Source organism: Sarcophilus harrisii, chromosome 1 (assembly GCF_902635505.1).
Source record: "Sarcophilus harrisii chromosome 1, mSarHar1.11, whole genome shotgun sequence".
Classification (NCBI taxonomy): Eukaryota; Metazoa; Chordata; class Mammalia; order Dasyuromorphia; family Dasyuridae; genus Sarcophilus; species Sarcophilus harrisii.
Genome location: NC_045426.1, coordinates 306,009,497 through 306,015,841, shown reverse-complemented (window position 1 = coordinate 306,015,841; position 6,345 = coordinate 306,009,497). Strand labels below are relative to the sequence as shown.

The following is a 6,345-nucleotide window of genomic DNA, read 5'->3' as shown; positions in this document are numbered from 1 at the left end:
CATCCTGCTAAAGGGTAGCATAAACAACGAAGCAATATCAATATTAAACATATATGCACCAAGTGGTATGGCATCCAACTTCCTAAAGGAGAAGTTAAGAGAGTTGCAAGAAGAAATAGACAACAAAACTGTAATAGTAGGAGATCTCAACCTTGCACTCTCAGAATTAGACAAATCAAACCACAAAACAAATAAGAAAGAAATTAAAGAAGTAAATAGAATATTAGAAAAATTAGGTATGTTGGATCTTTGGAGAAAATTGAATGGAGATAGAAGGGAATATACTTTCTTCTCAGCAGTTCATGGAACCTATTCAAAAATTGACCATATATTAGGACATAAAGACCTCAAAATTAAATGCAAGAAAGCAGAAATAGTAAATGCTTTCTTTTCAGATCATGATGCAATAAAAACTACATTCAACAAAAAGTTAGGGGGAAATAGACCAAAAAGTAATTGGAAACTAAACAATCTCATCTTAAAAAATGATTGGGTGAAGCAGCAAATTATAGATACAATTAATAATTTCACTCAAGATAATGACAATGATGAGACATCATACCAAAATTTGTGGGATGCAGCCAAAGCGGTAATAAGAGGGAATTTTATATCCTTAGAGGCTTACTTGAATAAAACAGAGAAAGAAAAGATTAATGAATTGGGCTTGCAACTAAAAAAACTAAAAAAAGACCAAATTAAAAACCCCCAATCAAATACTAAATTGGAAATTCTAAAATTAAAAGGAGAAATTAAAAATATTGAAAGTAAAAAAACTATTGAACTAATTAATGAAGTATATTATGATCTCCTGGTCCTGCTCATTTCATTCAGCATAAGATCATGTAAGTCTCTCCCAGGCCTTGTCCTTTAAATTAATAAGCAACTTGAATTATCATCCATTACAAAGTGGTTTAGAGTAGTCAGAGTGAGCTCATGTGTTTACTCATTCCTGACATTATGAGACATAGTTCTAGATATAAGCACAGAAGCATTTTAATCTTAAGAAATAATAGGAATAGTTTAAAATTAGGAAACACTAAATTAGCTGAAGTTTATTTTCTCAGAAGCACACACAGCTAACTGGTGATATTCTTTACTTCCCCTGCTCATTCACCCATGACCCTCAACCCTCAAAATTATACATTCAATAGAAGTGGTTATTCTGAGTAGTAATCTGCTCTCTTGGATTGAGAATCAGGTCAGGAGACCTAGATAAAAATCTTCAATCTAACATACTGTGATTTTATAATTCTAAGAGAAGCTACTTAACTTCTCAGTAATTGATACAATTTTCTTAGACAATAAACTATAGAATTGATGCTATTCAGCTTTGGTAAAAAGATATTTTCTTATAAGGAATTCCCCTAATCCATTGAAGTTACAGATTCAATAAAGAAAAAAAACTGCTTTCTACAAACCCATTTTCTATTTTGGCAGGCTGTGGAGTTGCAGGTGGCAGTAAGCATAGTTGGGAAAGTTACACTTGAAATAATTTTGAAAATGTGAAAGACTTGATTTAATCTAATTTGGCTCCTGCTGAGTAATAAAAATCAAACTACCATTTAAACAAACTTATAGCCAAGAAAATGATGGAAACCAACATTGTAAAAATGAGCATCCTTTCCAGATGTCCTATGAAGGAATAATTTTAGATTTCCAGATGTGCACATAATTTTCCCTTTGGAAGACATATTTCTTTGCTATCCAATAGACTCTTGGACTAGTTTTTAGAAAATTAAAATAAAGGGTCATAGAAACATAAAAGAGAATTGTATGGAATCTTAGAGGTCAGCTAGTGTGATCTCATAGTATAATGAATAAAGCACAAGGCTGGAGTCAGGAAGGCCTAAATTCAAATCCATCTTTGGACTCTATACCCTCTATATGGCTCTATAACCTCATAAGTCACAACTTCATTCTACCTCAATTTCTTCAATGCTAAAACAAGGATAATAATAGCACTTATTTCTTAAGATTGTTAGGATCCTCACATGAGAGAATATTTGTAAATTAATTAGCAAAAAGGCTCATAGCAGTTTTTTTTTTTTGTGGTGGCAAGGTATTTGAAAATGAGTGGAAGCATATCAATCGAGGAATTGCTGAATAAGTTGTGGTACATGAAAGTAATGCAATATTATAGTTATGTCAAAAATGATGAACAGGCTGATTCTAGAAAGACCTAAAAAGATTTACATAAACTGATGATGAGTGAAAAAAGAAGAACACTGTACACAGCAACAACAGAATTATGCTATGATAGTTTGGGTTTTTCTCAACAGTTCAGTGATCCAAGGAAATCCCCAAAAAAACTTTGGAAGGAAAATTTCATCTGCATCTGGAGAGAAAACTATGGAGGCTGAATGTAGATCTACATATACTATATTCATTTTTTTTTCTTGTGGTTTTCCCCTTTTGTTCTGATCTTTTTTTCCTGACATAAGTCATGGAAATATGTAAACTATTTTTGCATGTAATTGGGAAAATGAAAATAATAAAAAGCAAAACAAAAATAAACAAAAAGTATTTAGCAAATTACCTGGCAGATGGTAGAAGTTTAATAAATGAATGTTTTCTTCCTTCTACAGCATCTCAGATAGAAAACAATCTTAGTAGGGGAGATCTAGGGATGACCTGTTCTAGTGTTAAATAGCTGTAATTATTATTATTTTTTTATATTAAGCCAAAATATACACCCTTATGACTTCCAATCATTTGCGGTAACTTAGTTTAGTTCATCAGTGAAAAATTTTAAGATTAAATGTGTGCAAGACATTACTGACGACCCTCATCATTTTCTCCTAATGCATAAGGATAAAAGTTACATGTTCTAACCCCCTGACCATTTCTAAAAAAATGTGACTTGTTTATCCTCTTATACTTTCTGTCTTGGAACTGCAGAAAAAAAATAGCACAAATATTTTTTGCCTTTAAGGATCTCATTCTATTTAGTGTCTAGATCTATCATATGGAATAAATAAAAATAAATCACAACCTTTTTGTATGAATTAAAATCCTATTTTAGCTGAGGACCCTCACATACCTGAAGGTGGTTATAATTTATTTATGTGATAACCTCATTTAGCTTCCTTTGTGTATAAACTTCAATGTCACAATGATCTCTAGTTCTGAAGAAAAATATTTTGAATACATGTATTTATATTTTTAAAAAAATCTATTGAAGAAAAATACCCATTTCTCTTAGTGTTTCAAAATACAGACAAAACCCCAAAACATATAAAGACAATTGCACAATTAATTTCTATACTCAAGGCTATCAATACAAGACAGTTATTTTCCCCAAAGTGAAAGTTGAAGATAGTATGGCTTTATTATGATAAACTGAGCTTTAAGTAGTCTGAAACTATTTTATATAATTAACTTTAATTTATTTCCCCCAAATCATTGAACTTTGGAATGTTTAACTTTTCAATGACTTATTTCTGATACTTGTTTTAGTTAATTATCATTAACAGAAAGTTTTGTGGAAACCTCAATGATGAATTACGTCCATCGGCTAGGGCCAGAATTTGCAGTTCTCCTAATTCAAAGAACAGTCTAGTAACAGACTTAAAATTATATCTTTAAGTTCTCTTCCTTGACCACTTAAATTGGAACCCATATTGAAAGTAAAGTTAATAGGTAAAATGGAGTTTGAGAAAAGGATCTACAGAGGGAAAGTATAACCCTTTATTGCAAAGCTACAAAGAGATAGAGACAGAAACAGAGGCAGAGGCAGAGAGAAAGAGAGAGGGAGAGAGAGAGAGAGAGAGAGAGAGAGAGAGAGAGAGAGAGACGCAGTATTTATTATTTTACAAAGTATCACAGCTGGAGAAAATTGTTTTTATTAGACAATTTCCTTATATTTATTGCTTATATATTTAGTATTTAACTATTCTCCAGATAAGACAATTTAACCTTTAAATGGTTCTACTAGATAATCAGGCAATTATACATTATGCTTTAGACTGTCTGGCATTAAATTAGTTTTTTTTTCCCAAGAAATGATTAGCAGCCCTTTAAAAAACATAAATCAACAACAGCAAAAGTAGAACTTTGCTTTGCCACAAATCAATGGCTGAAAAGTCACTAGAAGCTGACACCTTTTAATGAGGCTTGAAAATACATCAGATACAGGACATATCTATTCTCTGATCCAGAAATGACCATATCTAGATACAAAGAGTGAGCCAGCAAGAACAAAGTACTTTTGTAAAATAAAAAAGAGATGGTTGTCTTAAGAATAGGATATTTGATCTTTACACAAGATAGTTTTGCTCCACATATAAATGTACTGAAGTTCTTGAATGTGATTGATTGGATAATTCTTCCTACATAGTAACATTTTATTATCAATTTAGCTATTCCTTTTATGACAAAAGAACTAGAGATCATTAATGATCACTAAATAGAAAATTTTGATTATGTCTAATTGAAAAGTTTTTATACAAACAAAACTAATGCAGACAAGATTAGAAGGGAAGCAATAAACTGGGAAAACATTTTTATAGTCAAAGGTTCTGAGAAATACCTCATTTCCAAAATATATGGAGAAGCAGCTACACCCAGCGAAAGAACTCTGGGAGATGACTAAGAATCATTACATTGAATTTCCAATGCCTATACTTTTGCCCACCTGCATGTTTGATTTCTTTTACAGGCTAATTGTATAATATTTCAGGATTCAATTATTTTTGTACAGCAAAATAACGGTTTAGACATATATACTTATTTTGTATTTAATTTATACTTTAATATATCTAACATGTATTGGTCATCCTGCCATCTAGGGGAGGGGGTGGGGGAAGGAGGGGAAAAATTGGAACAAAATGTTTGGCAATTGTTAATGCTGTAAAATTGCCCATGCATATAACTTGTAAATAAAAAGCTATTGAAAATTAAAAAGAAAACCACCTAGCTATTCCTATCTTCAAGACTCCTGTGCAAATGTACAAAGTTTTTCTTATACTACTTGTGACTGGGGCCTTGTGAGTGGAAAACTGCAGAAATTTAGCAGATATACTTATAGACATCTTGTAAAAATCTATTTTTCCTTATAGTATGTAAATAAATATGAAATTTTGGATGTAAATACTTCCCATTGCACATTACAATTTGAATGACATAGCATACTGCCCATTTCTTTCTTACACAAAAAGCAATAGCCACGGATTTGGTTAGAATGATTCATTTTCACATTTTCAGGTTAGTACTTATTAATACCAAAGATCTGAACATTATGCAGTTGTGGTTTTGGAGGAATTAGTACACTTAGGAGAGAAACTGTGTTTAAGAAGAATTGTGTAGGATCATCCTTGGTGTAGAAACTTGCCAGAAAATGTAGAATTATTGGAAAAATTGTGACAAATTTTCTCAAGAAGTAAACTCTATTCCATAGTTCAGTTGTCCTTAGTGAATTAGCAGCCTGGTTTCACCTTGTCAAGAGTTTGAAAAGGTATTCCTCTTACTGAATATAAAAATACATTCTCAGAGTACGTATAATATCCATTAATATCCAAACAACAGAGACACTGAAGAAGGAAATGTTGAGACAATATGCTGAAGACAATATGAAGCAAACCAATTCCCAAAGAAGCATATCAGCCATATGTCACAACTGCTTATTACCTGGTATTTATATTTACCTCAGTGTGAGCAACTTCAACATTCATTTTTTGCTCTCAAAATGGGCACCAAGTTAGGGGAAGGAGGTAGTAAGTGGCACCCTCCATTTGGGTTGAAGGATTACTGTCCTGCCAGAGGCCTGCAGGTCCCCCAGAACTCAACCCCTATTATTCCCTCCAAGTATTTTAAATGAAATTGTCTTCAAACATAGATCAATCAGTCAACAAGTATTTATTGATCAACCATTTAATGCTCAACAGAACTTCACTAGAAAAGAAAAAAGGGCCTCCTGACACTGGTTCTGGAAAATGAATGCCTTGACCCTGAATCAACTCTTCACCTCAATCAGAGCACTATGAAAAGCCAATTATTTATGCATATCCGATAAACCATGATTTGCATTCTTTGGGATAGAGAAAAAACTAAGCAAAGACATTTTTACAGACAGTCTTTAATTGATTCTTCATGATCTGGAGATAATGGTAAACATGTTCATTATGCTTTTCATTAAACCGATCTAAAGAGAAGAATAATATTTTTTAAAAAATTTATTTCATTTATAGTCTTGTGGGAAATTTTTGATGCAGTTATTTTGAGAATTAAAAAGTTGAACGAGAAAACGTATTATTGATTCTCTTTTGTTCATGTAGCTTATGTAGGATTGATTAAAAAACTCAACAATCCTAAGTTTCACTTAATCATTCCAAGGTAATTAAAAAAAAT

General features: G+C 31.9%; 1 pseudogene; it reads right to left on the bottom strand.

Annotated features, from left to right (window-relative positions):
- Positions 1-4,914: 4,914 nt before the first annotated feature.
- On the bottom strand, positions 4,915-5,751 carry LOC100920271 (annotated as a pseudogene).
- Between the last annotated feature and the right edge of the window lie 594 nt (positions 5,752-6,345).